This window comes from Podarcis vaucheri (assembly GCF_965113315.1).
Source record: "Podarcis vaucheri genome assembly, chromosome: 6".
NCBI lineage: Eukaryota > Metazoa > Chordata > Lepidosauria > Squamata > Lacertidae > Podarcis > Podarcis vaucheri.
In genome coordinates, this window is record NC_138764.1 from 69,739,449 (window position 1) to 69,757,168 (window position 17,720).

A 17,720-nucleotide genomic window follows, 5' to 3' on the forward strand; every position below is an offset into this window, starting at 1 on the left:
GAATAGACACTCATCCTCTGCATTTGAAAACTCTGGTCACATCCACCCCATAAATTTAAAGCCGCCTTATACCACTTTAGCAGTTATTGCTTTTCCCAAAGAATCTTGGGAAACTCTAGTTTAAGGGTGCTGAGAGTTACTAGGAGAGCCCTCATAGTGCTACAATTCCCAGCACACTTAACAAGCCACAGTTCCCAGGACTCCTTGGGGGGGGGCGTGTTTGCTAAAGTGGTATAAGAGTGCTTTAAATGTACTGTGTGGATGTGACATCTGATAGAACCCTAATTGGAGGTTGTTGCAGAACAGTTCCTCCCTCCCTCCCTCTTTCTTATTTTATTTTCAGAATAATTATCTGGAAAATCCTTTGTAGGACATTGCCAGGTTGTGCAATATAGGAACAACTTGCTTCTGTTGGTGGCTTGCATATTACTGGGCTGCTGAAATTTCTCATACAATAACTCTTCTGAATCCCCACCTCCTGATATTTCTCTAATTATGCAAAGTTAGCAGATCAGAGCAAAGACTCTGGTTCCACCCACACCATACTCTTAAAGCACATGGCTTTCCCCAAAGAATCATGGGAACTGTAGTTTCGCCCCAACAGAGCTATATTTCCCAGCACCCTTAATAGACTACAGTTCCCAGGATACTTTGGGGGAAGCCAGATGATTTAAATGTATGGTGTGCATGTAACTTCAGAAAGAATGTGCTAGTTTGCATAGGCAGAGAGGTGTGAGGCAGGGGGAGAACATTCAGACATGCAATCCTACCCACATTCATATCTCAGGTGGTGCAACAACTTATCCTGCTAAATATTTGAATTAGAAACATTTTTTCAATCACAGCTTCCATCGCTGTGCTATATCTCAGGTAGGTTTATATCACTGGCCTTCTCAAGCATTGTCCCCAAATGTTTCATAAGAGGGAAGCTATTTTGAGTTCCTGGATGACAACAGCTCTTCACAATTATATAGCTGCTTATCTTCAGCATAATATCTTCCAGCTCCCTGTTTACTTTTGGCTGAGCTTACAACACCTCCCATGGCAAGTCTAGAGAAGGTGTTGGTCTGAGATGAGATAGAGACTATGCAATAAGAAATAAGAGAGAAATAAGAGATTGTTTGTTTTTGTGGTCAATGACATCTTCTCTCTGCCTTTTCGCCCCCAAATGCATATACACGTATCAGTTGAAAGAATTCTGGGCCATCATCCCTTGAGATACTATTCTTGACCACATTAATCAAAGGATTTTGAGTGGGTTGCCCAGCTGCTGCTGTTTGCTGTATGAGAAAGGAAGTTCAAGAGTCAAACAGATAAGGCTTTTGCTTTTGCTTTTCTTTTGCTTTGGGATTGATTTGACAAAACTGCTTTTAAAAAACAACAACAAGTAAGACATTAACCATTTAGAGAATTGAGATGACATCACCTTTCTAGTTAGATTGACAGATAACCTTGGTTTTTAAATTATGATACCGAGTTCAGTATTCACATGGACTTTGTACAAGCATGAATCATTAGCTATATCTTTGCAATAAAGTGAAGGTCTTCTATGACTTGGGCATTTTATTGTCAGTATGTTCCAATACATCACAAAAGGGACCATCTTTCCATAAATGTACTTGACTGCCCATTGTCTTCTGTAGTATGTCAGTTTAATCATTGTTATGATGGTCCATATCTTGTCAAACTAATCAGCTATGGCTTGAGTCCTGTTTTGTAGGTTCTTGCAGCTGTCAAGAAGTTGACCGTTTCCGAATCCATGCCTAAAGCTAGCAGTTTCACATAACCTGGTATTAATATTTTAGGATCAAGGGAACCTTGATTTTCATAATGTGTAGAATAGGTTACTTAAGCCACATAGGCGTGCTATGCACTTATGGTGTGCAACTATGGGCAATTCCGACATAATGTACCTGGCTCACGTTGCTCTCTGCATATAGCACAATGGCTTAATTGATATGGGATAATCTGATAAGGGTGTCTGAGAATGGAGAGTGCTGAATTGTTGAAACCAAGCTTGGTGACCTTCAAACACCTTTTAGCCCTCGGTTTTTATAGCTACGTGATCAGAAGCTTGCTTCGAGCAAGGCAGTATGCGAGCACACGGCGAGAGAGCTTTATTTCTGAAGACTGAGGCAAACAGTGCTCCTGATATATTCACTGTTGCTGTTTACTGTAGGGGCACATCCAGGCTTCCTTTTGCTCCACGCTTTACAGATCCAGGTCCACTGAACTGGAGCAAACAGTAATTTGCCAGAAACTCAGTTGCTGCTTATGCCAATTCAGTAGTAAACGTGGGTTTTCCCACCGGGACAAAAAACGCAAAAAATTGCTCAAACACAAAAAGGCTGTCTGGTTTGAGCCCATAGTTAAAGGACTGCCATTCATTATCTATAATATTGTTAGATGAGATTTATATAGATGATGTAGCTGATCTTGTTGCCAAGATCAGGATGAGTTACCATCTTAACATAGAAGGTGTCCAGTACCTAATTATAATCTGAACTGAAGATAGAAGGTTTGTTGCTAATACCAGAGGTTTAGAACCCACTTTGCAGATTCTGTATAATTGTGCTAGCTACTTCATAAGTTTAACTATGTTGGAGAGTCCTTGTGTACCTTGACATATTGCATCACTAGCACCTACAAGCTTAAATACTGGCTCATTTTCTATGATTGCAGTGGGCAACCTGTAAAGTCTTTTCATCAAGAAAGATGCCAGGGCGGCTCTCTACCTGTTCTCTGGTCCTGATTTTTTTTTTGGCAGTTCATCAAAACTCTCTTTAGGTTTACATTTAATAGCCAGGGTTTAAGCCATAAATGATTTTAATTTACTTGTTTACTGGCTATTTTGCATCATTTCTAACTTTAAAACTGTTCCTTTTCTAGCTTTTTGAATGGGGAAGCATACAATTTCAAAGTAAATAGCTGTTTTTACTGAAGGCAGATGTTTTATACAGGGAGTCTTTAAATGCATTTGACTCGTTTGCAGTGAGGTGATAAAATATTACCATGGTTCTCTTTGGTGACTCATCCTAATAATTACTGTGTACTGGGTGTTGACTTTTGTGATAGTACTTGTTTTGCCTTATCATAGGTACATTTTAAAGCTAAATGTGGAAGTGACTTTCTATTCAACCTTGAGCTATTCCGGTTAATTTGTTAACCTATTATGCATAACCTTGAAGGGAGAATCAAACAATGTCTGTAGATTGATCAGTCCATAACAGCTTAAGCTACACATTTAGTTGTCAATACAGTATCCATTTATTGCTAATCTTCATCGTTCAGAGATCAGGTGGGCACTTCAGCCCTATGTGTAGTGGGTGCCCCTCCCCAACTCTTGCTACATGTCAAGCTTTCAGTGTAAACAGTCTATGAGAAATTAATCCACGCTGAAATCTCTGTGTTAGGGCTGGGCGATATCTGGTTTTTAACATTCTGATATATCATCAGCTAAAATATCATGTCTGAAATAAGAACAGAGCTATGTAGAGGCATTGGCTATCTTCATGATTTTCCCCACATTGTGATTTTTGCATATGAAACGAGATTCTTTAGCTTGCAAAATGTCCCATGTTTCCCCTTTGAATCCCAGGAGCAGAGCATATACTTTTCAGGCCAAAAGTCCCAGGTTCCATCCTTGATATCTCTCTACTGGGCTGAAAAAGGCTCCAGAGAACCTCAAGGATGATGCAAGTAAATGCTCTTGCTCTGTGTTGTGTTTGATGGATTGTTTTATGATGTGATATGAGTTTTGTTGAATTATTTTGTTGACCACTTAAGTTGCCTTGGCTGAAATAGCGGTGGGTGGGTGGGAATCAATAAATGGAATAAAAGCAGAATTGGGGAAGCAAGGGTGTTAGCTTGGAAAACCTGATGACATTTTTGAATGGTATTTGGCTTTCCAGTTAAAAGATCAGAATAGCTTGATAAAATAGACTGATCTCAGCTCAGCTTTGTTTTCTCTTGATTGAGTTAGGAAGGGGTGTTCTCATTCTTTGCCTTGAAGTGAGTTCAGCATGACCTCATGCACACACAAGTTAACTGGCTCTGCTGCCACTACTTTCTTGATCTTGTGCAGTTAATCTGTATCTCTGAAATATAAAGTTTTCTGAGGACCCTCCAGGCAATTAATCTCTTCACTTTCCTTGGTCACCACCGAGTGACCAATATGTTTGTGAACTTTCCACACTTCTGTGGAATAGATCTGTGGGGTTTGTACCGCCTCGTTTCTGATGATCTATGCCAGGGGTAGGCAACCTAAGTCCCATGGGCCGGATGCGGCCCAATCGCCTTCTAAACCCAGCCCATGGACAGTCTGGGAATCAGTGTGTTTTTACATGAGTAGAATGTGCCCTTTTATTTAAAATTTATCTCTGGGTTATTTGTGGGGCATAGGAATTCGTTCATCCCCCCCCCCAAAAAAAAATATAGTCCGTCCCACCACATGGTCTGAGGGATGATGGACCGTCCCACGGCTGAAAAAGGTTGCTGACCTTTGATCTATGCCCTAGATACCACAAAAGGTTTTTCCTGGGTTGCATTTCTTTCTGTTGTTCATCACCTTGCAAGTCAGCAACCTTCATTAGTTGTCCTTGTTCGGTTATCTTGCAGAGAACTTCATAGAGAAACTGTGTAGTAACATCCAGAATTTCATGAAGCAAAGTAACAGGATAAAATGAGCATGGCAGCAGCTCACCTGTTGGTGAAATCTGCTACTTTGTAGCTAATATTGATACACAATGCAGGCAAACCAATAGTTACACTTGGACAGGGTAAACTTTGTTCTTCCTTGGCTCAGAAGGCAGCTCAATGAATCATCATGATAATTAAATTTATTACCACCCTTCACTAGCAGATCCCAAGGTGAGTTAAAATAGTTTAAAATTCAGAAATAAAAACAGATGAAACAGGTTACAGTCTCAGGAATAGGGTGGACCCTGCCAAAGGCCAGCATTCTCAAAAAGTTGTGTAGTAAAGAAGCTGGAAACACCTCTGTGGGGAGGGAATTCCACAACTTAGGGGCTGCCACAGAGAATGCCCCTAAGAGAATGCATTTATGTATTGTGACTGCTGCCACTAGAATATTACGGTATATGCCCAAAGATCAAAAGAAGAAAATGTCCCAACAAAAGAAGACTGGTTCAAGAAATTAATGGACTATTCAGAAAAGGACAAAACTCACTGGAAGAATAAGAAATCAAGATGATCAAGTTTTTAAGAACGAATGGAACTCATTTATAGTATATTTACAAAGTTATTGTAAACAAATTAAGACATTAGCAGGGTTAAAGCAAACAACGTGCAGTAAGAAAAACAACAACAACATATAAGTAACATAGAGGGTAAATAACAAATTGGTATAATTTGGATATGCAGTAAATTAAAATATAAACAAGGAGCCGCAGAAAGAGAGTGAGGGGAGTCAAAATAAGAGAATGATTATCTGTGATTTAAATTTATTTTTATTTTATATATTGTAAAAGCTTATAAATAAAATTAAAAAATAAAAATAAGAATGCCTTGTCCCATACCACCACCACCCAAACCTCTGAGGAAGGTGGAACTACCAAGAAAGCCCTCTACTCATCTTAACTTCTGAGAGGGTCTAGGGCAGCCTTTCAGATATTTGGGGCTAAGCCATTTAGGGCTTCACACACTTGCTTGGAAACGAGCTGGCAGCCAATGCAGCTGTTTTGTATATGGTTTATATGAGTTCCATAGGAAACCTCAGCCAGTAATGTGGCTGCTGAATTTTGTACCAGTTGAAGTTTCTGAGTTGTCTTCAAGGGCAGCCCCATGTAGAGCACATTGCAATAATCTGATCCGGAAGTTACCTGAGCATGGAGTACCATGGCTAAGTCATCTCTTTCCAAAAGGGGCTGTAGCTGGCAAACCAGCCCTGGTTGAAAATAGACACTTCTAACCACCAAGGCCACCTGGAATGTTGGAAGTCCAGATAATGCTGTGGTCTCTTAGCTTTGCCACGTTTGCATTGTTTTTGCTAAAAATCACAAGTCGCTTTGAAATGGGGGTGATTCATTGGTAATTTCATTATAGTTTCAACAGCCATGCAATTTGCTGTTTGTTGGGGAATGAGTAGCAGATGCCTTTGGAACGAAGAGTTTCAGTAGTTGCCTTTTCTCTTCTGTTAGCTTTCCCTATGAATGGAACATGGTGTAGTCTCATGGCCATTAAGAGTGTTGATTCCTCACATTTTCTGCCGTGTGTGTGTGTGTGTGTATGTTTTATAAATAGCAAGTCCTGAGTTATATTCTTGCTGAAATCTAAGTGACACTGGACAAGTTTCACTCTAGGGATAGTTGCTACTGAGGTCCCATGTGATATGTGTGTGTGTGTTTGTGTGTGATTTTCATATAGATGGTTTTTTACTTAATTTTTAGCACATAGTTTCCTTTGGTTCTAAAGCACATTTTTAGGGAAAGGATGAGGCCTACAACAGAAGAGAGTGGAGCTACTACTGCAGGATCAAAAGCCAAAAATTAGCTTTTCCCATAAGTTTTTCTTTAATAAATTACTTCATTTTTGGCATAGTTAATAGTTAAGAAAAAGATCACTTCAGTACAAACAACAATATTCAGTTCAGACATGATGCTAAGCCAGGGATCATGGTTTGTTGCTCATGTTCAAGCTGGGGAGGAGTGCATTGGGAGCCATCTGCACATTTATAGTAAACCATTAACTGTGGCTTACCATAAAGTGTGAATGCAGCTATTCTGTCACTAACCCCCCCCCCGCACTTTTTTTGCTATTTGAGTAGAAAGAAGCAGATTCATTATGCTTCATTCTGTCCCCCAGGAAGCTGGAAACAACAGACACCCAATGAAGCACTTGAATCTGCCATGCATGGCTTTTTGATCCCTGAACCTACTTGATCTAAACACTTGAAACACAAAATGAAATAAATGGTGCAAAATTGATTTCATTGCCAACAAAGAGTTTATGAAAATCTACCAACCTCTTCTTTTTAATTGTGCATGTTTCCCCAAACAGTAACTCTGCCAGCCACAGCTCAGCATGAGCTGCAAGAATTAATTAACAAATGAAAATCCTGGCATTTACCATTATCACTGGCAGAGCTGTTTGTCAGACGTTGCATTCCTTGCAGACCCATCTGATCAGAAACAGCCTTTCTGTACATGTTCTAGCTGCTTATTTATCTGTTTTTTTTTAAATACACTTAATTCATTTTTGCCTGGGAATCACTTGCATTGAATTCAGTAGGACTAGCTTTGAGTAGAATTCATGAGAACTGCGTTGTTTCTCATCTGAGTAAGATACTGATTGTACATCTGCAAGACAAACTAGAAAGATGGAACTTTTATGCAGCCAAATGCATACAGGTTTTAAACAAAGTTGGAGAATTGGAAAATCCTCCTCCATAGTCTCTGTACAGTGACGCCAATGGGATCTGGGCTTTTGCACACTCAGAACTGTGTGCTGGTGACTCCATGAAGATCACTAGTTGCAGGTAAGAAATCTGTCATTGGTGAATACCTTTCTCTAGCAGCTATCACTGGGTGAAGTCAGAATAGCCTTTTAGCTAGGTCCTGTTCCTGGCAAATTCTGAGTGAAATAATAGTAGTAATAACAGTAAACTTTACCAAGAAGTGGCTTTTGGCCTTTACTTGTATGGCTATATTATTGCGGCATATTGCTAATCCCTCTGTTAAGTGTTAATTTTGTGAACTGACAGTATCTTGCACAGCAAATGCATTTACTCAGTATGCACATCTAGGGTGAAATTAGAGATACACAAAATACACTTGCCCTCCATATGTGGCCCCTGTAATGTCTTTTAAGCAAAATGATGAAGTGACACCTCTGCGCTTTCCCCCCTGCCTCTATAAATGGCACCCCTTGAAATGGACCAAGGAAAGGGACGTTCAGAGTGCAGTCATATATGGAGAGAGAGAGAGAGAGAGAGAGAGGCTGTGGGAATTTGTGGACAGAGTGCTAAACAAATTGCTTCGAACCCGTCTCAGCCACAAATGTTCAAATGCATAAATGTCTAAGTACTCTCAAATCAATTGCTGTTTGTGAAATGTGAGCCCAGCAAGTTTGAACTTCAGAGCAACTCCAAAGCACACAACATAAAACTGTATCTTATCAATTTGCAACGTCAATAGAGGCTGGGGCTAGATGATTTTGCTCTGTTTCATAACAGTCACGTGTCTTTTGTAATGTCTAACCCCACCCCTTGTCAAGAGATAAAATACAAAACAAATTCTATTGTATTCTATCTTCTTAAAGAAGCACTTTGCTCCTCAGAAGTAATAAGGTGAGAATTACCTTTTATCCTCATCTGTGCACCATTGCATGCATTGCAGGCAGTGTTAATTGGGCTGTCATGTCTATCTCTGCATTCTCTCCTCTCCCTAAGGTGGGAGCAACTTTCTGCCGGAATGGGCAGTGACCTGTCTCTGTTCATTCTTATTATTTCCCATTGTTGCACGACACCTGTGGTTCATGATGGATATTCCTGTAGTGGTGTGGTAGGGTGGACTTCAGCACTTTGCTCTCCACTATGGTGGGCTTTAAATGTGTTTTTTGCTCCGCTGCTTGGGATTTTCTACCTTCACTAGGAAAAGAAGCAAACAGAGTTAAAATGTACTGTATTTTTCGCTCTATAAGACGCACCAGACCACGAGACGTACCTAGTTTTTGGAGGAGGAAAACAAGAAAAAAATAAATTCTGAATCTCAGAAGCCAGAACAGCAAGAGGGATCGCTGCACAGTGAAAGCAGCAATCCCTCTTGCTGTTCTGGCTTCTGGGATAGCTGCGCAGCCTGCATTCGCTCCATAAGACGCACACACATTTCCCCTTACTTTTTAGGAGGGAAAAGGTGAGTCTTATAGAGCAAAAAATGTGGTAAATGTAAAGCATAGTTACACTTGCCCAGTAAAGTGTATATGTATAGTCCTTTATGTAAACGGTTTGCAAACTAACCTTGTGATATCTCTCTATCTCCATCATTGCGAACTTGGTCTTTGAATCATGCTAAAGCAGAACCACGGCATATTAAAGGAGCAAGCACAACCAGGGGAGGCTTAAAGAAGTGCAGCATCTGATAGAAGGGAAAACATGATGATTCTACTCTAGAAGGGCAGATGATTGTAAAGAAAGAGAGCTGTCTGACTGCTGGGGTAAACGTACATATTAAAAGAGGCAGAGAACGGATGCATCCTCCTCTTTGGGCCCAGAATAACTGAATAGCAGAGGAGGAGCCGGCAATCCATTTAGGCTTTAATCTTGCAATGATGCGTGGGAAGAGAGAATAGTTGCTGTTTCCCTCTTTAAAATACATGTGGGGGCCTGATTCTTCTTCCCTTTGTCACTCGCATGTGTCTTAAAGGAGAAAGCTGATGCACTATACTTTTATTTTGGAATGGAATTCACAGGGAGATGTTGCCCTGTAAGACAGTACTAACACTTACCCCATAATCTAAATTTATTTCTGTTACTCTGAGCTTGGTAAAATGGCCAGAAAATGATAGTGAAAGGAAAATAACACCTGCAGATCTTTTAAGCAAATGGATTGAATAACTTCACACTGGCAGTGAAACGTTTAGAATCCCGCTTGAAGGATGATCTGTGAATTGGTGCCTTGGTAGAGTGAAATCCGGATATTTCTACCTTGATAGGAATGCCTGAAAATGAAATTAAATGAAAAATACTGCTTAATGCCAAGATGGCATCTGAGTGAAGAATAAAACATAAAAAACCAATTATTACAATGCACAACAAAACAATCCCATTGAAACATTAAAATATAGACGTCCATGATTAAAATATGCAGTAAAATGATCTCTTTAAACAGCCCAACAATAAAATAGTCACTTGAGTCTTGTTAATGGCTGGGGGAACCCAGCCAGATGGGTGGGGTAGAAATAAATAATAATAATAATAATTATTATTATTATTATTATTATTATTATTATTATTATTATTATTACTACTACTACTACTACTACTACTATGGCAAATGCCAAGCTACTTTGACATAAGGCAAAACTGGACATAATGGCAGCAGGCCAGTGTTTTCAAATGTGAACTGCATAGACAAATACGGAACTTCTGGTTTTATTCCCCAGTCCTTCCTGCACTCCTCCTTACCTCCCCACAACTTCCCAAATGTTTTCACCTAGCTAAGGTAGCTTCAGTACATGAGTTCAGCTAAGGAAACATTGCTTTTCAGTGTTTGGGGTGCTGGGGTGACGTTGGTGAGGTTGGTTGCTAGCAAGGAGGATTCTACACTCATCAGCTAGTCTCACACCTTTTGCTGTTAAAATTGGACCGCCAGGCCCACTTTTTCTATATTGCTGGGATGGTTCCATGTTTTAGACACATTGAACTGGTGCCGTAGCTTCTAGTTTGGCCTTCAAAGCACTAGGCCTGCCATCTGTTAAACCAGGTATGGAGAACTTGTGAATTTCCAAGTGTTGTTGACCATCCTGGCAGGAGGTAGCAGGAGTCCAATAATAACTGGAGCCCCACAGCCCCCCCCCCATCCCTGCATTAGACAGTTTGGATTGTCACATGAGACTTTGGTGCACAGTAAGGCTGTGCTGTGTAAAAGAGTTTCAATTGTTAATTCGACAGGACTGTGCTATGAACTGCTGAGGAAAACACTGGTAGAAACTGATTCCCCCCCCCCCTTTTTGTTATCTTTTTTGCAAGCTTAGTTGCCCTATTGTTTTGCTGCCTAAAATCACTTTGCTAAACCCACAAACACTTTATTTTAATATAAATGTACTTTTTATTGCATCCAGTACTGTAAGAGAGAGGGGGCACTAGGCCTTGCAGCCTTCAAAAGTTTTGTAGAGCTGTTTATCCATCAGCTCCCACACTTTGTAAAGAGGTTCAAAATATTTCCTACCAAATTTTGAGAGCTACATAGAGCAGGTAAAATGTAGGCAAAATGTTTTCATATATCGTCTCTTCTACCTGACTTACTATGGCTTCGAGCACCTGAATCACCCTTTTCAATTTTTGCAGGAATCTGAGCTGCCTTTCTCTCACACTTCATAAACAACCAAAATAGCAAACCCAAGGAAAGCCTTGAAATAAATATGTCAAGATTCCTGAAAGAAAAAGAGACTTTTCAATACCATTACAGTGGTACCTTGGTTTAAGAACAGCTTAGTTTATGAACAACTTGGATTAAGAACACTGCAAACCGGGAAGTAGGTGTTTTGGTTTGTGAACTTTGCCTTGGAATAAGAACATGTTCTGCTTCCTGTTGAGTGTGTTCCATTTGTAAATTGAGTCCCCTGCTGCTATGGGAAAGCACGCCTTGGTTTAAGAACACTTTGGTTTAAGAATGGACTTTTGGAACGGATTAAGTTTGTAAACCAAGATACCACTGTAGTCTGTTTTTCTACTACATTTTGTATATCACCTGTCCTCCAAAGAATTCATGGCATACAAATTCCCCCACTTTCTTCAGTATTTTCTCCTAACTACAGCCCTCTGAAATAGGTTGGGCTGAGGGATGGAGCCTGGCCCAAAATCACCCATTGAGCTTTGTGGATGAATGAGGATTTGAATCTTGGTCTTCCAGGTCTTAGTCTGACACTTGAACCACACTGGCTGTCTAGTTGACATTATTAGACCTTCAAATGAGGGTTTCTGCACTAATGACCTTGGTGTACATTATAGTTGTAATAGTACATAATAATTTTAGCTTATGTTTAATGTAGTGGCAAACCTTGGTCTACCCAGGATTTTTACAGTCAAGGCACCGTTGTTCCCAAGCTGTTTCTTTCAGTGGGACGTGCATATTTTAGGCCATTGGCTTACAGCCTGAGTACATGGAATGATGCTTATGTGTAGCTCTTGGCCATGCCTTGTATACTTGGAATTTAATTCTATTTCAAAAATAGAAAACATACCAAAGAAGGATCCTTTTTAAGTACATTGATTTGTTGGATGTGGTGAGATAGTGTGTCTTATTGCTAAGTACCGATTCCCCTTTCTTCTGCGTACATAGTAGTCTCTGCACAAGAGTAACTTGGTTTCTGATGGTAGGGTGTGTGTGTGTGTGTGTGTGTGTGTGTGTGTGAAGGATGGACTCCCTTAGAGTCAAACAAGCTTGATGGAATTTGTTGCAAAATGCAATACAAAGCATAGCTGCTGCTGCTTCTTCCCCCTTCCCCAAAGAAGCTCTTCTAGACTGTATCCTTAGGTAACCAAGGAGCCCATTGGCACTGTGAAATGCAATTATTCTGTGCCTTACATTTTTGCTAGTGACAAACATTTGCTGCTTATCTGAGCAGAATGAATGGCACCAGGCTGACCTGCACACTGGAATTGCTAGCAAGGTGAAGTCAGCAAATTTTGAGGCAAGGCTGTTATGCTTTACCAAAGGTGACAAAGCCCTTCCTTCTTCTCACAAGTAATAGCAGAGAGGGAGACATGGAAAACAAGACAGGGAGTGATAATCAAACCTGCCCCCATGCTTACTGTAATACTCCATATGACTGATTATCCAAACACCGTCTGTTTCATCTCTTGTCACCTTCTCTTGTTCTGTGGCCATGCCATATTTGTATGGCACCCCACACACTGTTAAGTGTTTCACAGCTAACACTGAGCAGATCCCTATAGAACAGGGACATGGTCTTTGTGCTTATATATTCAGGTAACCTTTAGGGCCTGGCCTGCTTTTGGAAGTGCCACATTCAACTCCAGAAATTGCCCAGAGAATGAATTGTTGTATTTTCAATAGAACACGTTCTGGTGAGTGGTCTGTAGTCCTTCCTGTTTTGCCCAAGACAAAGCCAGCTGGCCTGTGGCTGCCTGAGACAAAAGCCCACTTGGGATGATCTCTCTCTTCCCAACCTTGTCCCTGAAAGACTCCCTTGGGCCTGAAGCCAGGCCCTTCACTGTTCCTCTAATGGGCTGTCATCTCTCAATGGAGACATTCTGTGCTGGCTTTCAGGCTGTGTGTAAAACCTACTAATTTTAGCTCATAAGCGCTTCAGTGATCTCGTGGACTAAGAAAGAATGCTAAAACACTAGTTACCTCTTTGTCTCTGCGCAGGAGAATACGATCCGTTGCTTTTAAAATGGGAGATAGTTTTAGAAGCAAGCAAATAATTAGCCAATTGTCTGGAGAGAAATCTTTCTCGCAAGACTTCACTTATCATCAACAGGCTACAATAAAGATATATTTTGCAACTGAGATAACTGTAGAAGAAAGATGGAAGCAAAGGCTAGGCCAAGAAAAAAGAACGTGGCAATAAATGACACAGCTGTGTCCTCTTTTACTCCAAAAAGACTTTTAAACATTAGTGAAGCTATTTAAGTATTAGTGAAACTGTGGGACGGTACTGCATGAACCACACTGCTGTAATTCCAAGCATCACAAGGGAATTTGTATAAAAGGTACTGCTTGGTACCTTATGTCCCCTCAACAGAAATAACTACGTAGTATATCCTTTGTGTAAGCAGGGTATTCCATGTAAAGGCATGTGACTGCAAGCTTGTACTGTAGCTTTGCTTTAATGAGAAGTTGCATTGAGCTGTTGTAGAGCCTCAGGAAGTTTTGCTTTTTTATGAGTCCTCTATTTGTTTTTTCTTTAGGTTGTATGTGTTAATAGCTAGTTTTTCTAGGGGAGGGGGGAGCAAACTAGTGATTGAGTGTCATAATATTTTCTATAGCCCTTGTGGGTCCCCACAAAGCAATAGTAGATAAAGTAAAAGTACAAATGCTTCAAAAATGTTTAGGGAATTCATAGAAAATTCATCAAACTGCTCATGCAAAAGTTCTCTCTTCTAGTACTAGCCATTCAGTTTAGCACGGCAGTTTTTAGACAATGCTGGGTTGTTCAGCAGTTAGCATAATATAATGTAAGAATGTACAGTGGGAGGCTCCTATGGTTAGCATTAAATTGTTTAAGCTAACTATGCCATTATTTTGCTTCATGAACTTAGGAAGTGTGGTGTGTTTGTGAGGAGAAAACTAGACTTGGGCTTTGGGTACCACAATTTTATAGGCTGGAGAATGTTGAGCCTGCAAATATTCAGATGATCGTAGTTCATGTTCAGGGCACACAGAGGCATTTTGTCACGAAATTATATAGTGGTATTGCCCTTTTGAATCTTGTCGATTCAGTTTGTATTACTTCAGACTTTTGTAAACTTTTGTTTGCTGGGTTTTATAAGGTCACACAAATGCGAGATTCCAAAATTTACATTCACTTGAAATGTTCCAGATAGCCTGACTTGTTAATAGATGAATTCATCTCTCTGAAATCATGTGCACTGGGAAGCATTACTTCATTGAATGGGGAGAAGAGAGAAGTGTCTTTAAAGTCTGTTGAGTAAGGCTTGGCAGACAAACCCTGTAAAATAAGAATTTGATCTTGCTTATTCTGTTTTTAAATTGGTTAAAAGTAATTAACTGCAGTGTTCTTTTCTTTTTTAGTCCCTTGGAGGGAGATTGGGAAGACCTCTAGCAGGTGCTGTCAATACTGATGAGAGATCTTATATGCCAAGGTATGGAGTGTTTTGTTTTGTTTTTAAATAATAATAATAATAATATCTACATCTGCTCTGACCGGAGGTGTCTTGAATTGAACCTGTGACTTCTGCATGCAGGGCATGGTCTCTGTCTTTGAACTATGAAACCTCTTAAATGATGACATTGCATGCATTGAGGAAGCAAGAGAGAGCCCCATGCATTTCAAAATTTCTGTTCTCTCCACCCCCTGCAGTATGTTTTTAAACAATGTGCTTTCTGCCATTATCAAAAGTTAACACAAACTATCCTTCCACAAAAGCATTACTACATCCCGTTCTTTGCTTAGATTGTTGCTATGCCTCAATATTTTGACATCCTCCTGTTTAAATGTGGGTGGGCGGAATGGATATTTCCTGATGTTTTAGCACATCAGCTTGCATCCTCTGCATATTTGGGTGCACTTTTGCATCTAACACAGCTTATTCCTAAATTAACAGTGAGTGAAAGGTCAAGAATATGGGCACAGGCAAATCAAATTGCCTTTACGCAGTTCATACTACATTATGCATGTACCCAAGTATGAGGATGACAGGGGAAAGAATTTCAGGGTGTCCCTTGGGGTGTCCAGTGGCACGGAGGTGGGATTTTCTTTTGACAGTCTGCCAGGCCACTCCACTGGGTCCAGACTGGCATTCCCCAACCCTCTGGGCCAATCCCACGGATTCCTCCAGTTCCCTGCCCTTGTCCCATTCCCCTCTGACCAGTCCCACCAAGATGTATCCACAGGAGTCATGACACTTACAACAAGGGTGAGTAGTCTTCAGGCTTGTTGAATTGTGTGTGTGTGTGTGTGTGTGTGTGTTTTTTTTTTATTAGAACCCCAAGATTTACTAGCCAGGTACAAAAGACACACGTTAAAAAAATAATGAGCAGGGAAATTCTGAGTGCTTTCTGAGCCTAGGAATTTCATTTTTTTGTACCAGAACTGAACTGAGTTCACTATCCTTTCAAAAAAATAGTCCACTTCTGGTTTGCTTCTAAAAATTAAATAAAATTAAATTTCAACCTCCTAATTTAAGTGGAAAAAGTTTACTTTGTGATAGTTATTGTTAAGCAGCTGGAAGTTCAAAACCCTGGCAGGATCTACTGCGGACCACCTAAAGCTCTACCAGTGCATCCCTGTCTTACTCCTTTAGCCTTTCTTGGATGCACCATTTATTATATCACTTTAAAGACTTCTCTGCAAACACTGCAGAAAATCACTGCCCCATTTTGTGCCTGTTGAACTGAGAGTTGAAAGTGGACTGTAGAAGGCACTTCTACATGGGTCAGGCAGAATTTGAACCCAGGTCTCCCTGATCAGTTAAACAATATTTTTTCTGGACCATCGTGGCTCTTGCTAACTAGTCCATTACTGAAGTTTGAGTGCTAGCTCTTTCAGCACATCCACCCATCTTTTTCTGCATATATTTATTTAATATCAAAAAGTATCACTGACCTATATCCCAAGGCTGGCAATTGACTGAGTGCTCTGAGGATGTTTGGAGTTATTCAACTACTACATAATTATAATGTACAGGGTCCATAATACAATGCATTTTGGTTTGGCCAGGTTTTTCCAGCTTAAATATTTGTGGCGGGTCTTTGTATTTACAGAAAGTGTGCAATCCATCTAAAATGAGGTTGTTTAAAACTGGCATAGAGTCTGGCCCAGGTATCTGCTGACTAACCAATAAGAGGCATGATGTAACCAGCAAGAGATAAAAGTCTTATATCAAATGAGAGACCTAGCTCCTGTATTTTCTACAATATGAATGAGCAAATTTTACTGCCTGACCTGTGACTACTCCTAGGTTGATATGTTTATCCCTGGCTCCTGGTTGAAATATAACATTTCAAATGATAGTCTGGGAAGAGCACCATGGCTAGGCGTGGATGAACATATATTGGCTTCTTAAGCTGGTGTCTGTGTGCATGCACCCTTCCCTTCCCATTGTGCTCCAGACATTTTCAGTTAACCATGGTTTCCCACCACAGTCACAAAACTAGGGTTACAAGGTTTGGAACAAGCTAGGATCTTAATCAACTTCAAACTGTTTAATGTCCTATCTATTTGTGAACCTGTTAACCATAGTTCCCTGGTGCAGACATAATGGGAAGCTGTGGTTAATTAATTGCTATGCTTAACTGAAGACTTCCCAGCTTATTGCAGCCCCCAAATAAGCGAAGGGGTGACATAGGTTGAGAGGCTTACACACATCTTAGCTTATTAAGCTGAGACATGAGAATCTGGATACAGTCTGCAAGGATCCATTTAGATAACATACCAAGCCATGGTTTGTGCCAAGCATGGCTTGAGCTTCCAAAATATGCAAGTGCAAACAGTGCTTCTCTGCTTTCTTTTTCCATCAGCTCAGCACTTCAGTCTCTAGGTGCAGTAATTCATTAAGGAGGAGGAACAATCATAACTGTAGTTTGTCAATTTAGATATCATGTTCTACCATGGTTAGCACAAAATATGGTTCCTAATTCTAGCTCGCTGGTTCATTTTATACTATAGTTTGTCGGTTTTAAGCATCACACCATCAAACTATGGCTAAGTATTCTTAACCATGAAGCCTCTGGCAGTAGTCTTGAGCCTATGGCAGTAGTCTTTAGGGCAGGGGGCGGCAAGCTATGGTCCATGGGCCAGATCCAGCCCTCAGGATCTGGTCCGTGGATGGTCCATGGATTGTGTGGATTCTGTTCGTTAATTTTTTTCCTGCACCATTTTTGGGGGATGCCATTTCCCCCCCTCCCTCTCACACACTGCAGTGCCTCCTCCCTCCCTCCTCCTGGCTTCTCCCTGCCCTTTGTAGAGGAGGAATGGGGCTGGGCTGAGCTGGCTGAGTACCACTTTGGGCAGCGCCTCTCCAGAGCCAGCCAGCCCTTTGGGGCAGCTCTTCTCACCATTGCTGCCGCCGCCAGCCTCTGCCACTCGCAAGAGCAGGCACAGGAGCCGCAGTTGGCAGAGTTCAGTGCAACGCCTTGCCAAAAGGGCTGGTTGGGTCTGGAAAGACGCTTCACTGTGCTCTGCCAACCACGGCTCCTGTGCCTGCCCTTGCAAGCGGCAGAGGGATGAGCAGCCTGAAAGCAAGGGCAGGCACAGGAGCCATGGTTGGCAGAGCACAGCGCCTCTCTGGAGCCAGCCCGCACTTGCGCGGGCAGCACCATAGATAGGCAGGGGGA

General features: G+C 41.0%; 1 protein-coding gene across 2 annotated transcripts in view; it reads left to right on the forward strand.

The window, feature by feature from the left end:
* RAP1A (RAP1A, member of RAS oncogene family) overlaps positions 1–17,720 on the forward strand; it is a 93,048-nt gene that overhangs the window by 40,544 nt on the left and 34,784 nt on the right. Inside the window, exon 2 of one of the 2 annotated variants that reach the window (XM_082227681.1) lies at positions 14,467–14,527. The gene's annotated coding sequence lies outside the window, so the exon portion shown is untranslated. Of the gene's footprint in view, positions 1–14,456; positions 14,528–17,720 lie in introns of both variants that reach the window. The other variant, XM_082227680.1, reaches the window with a different exon arrangement.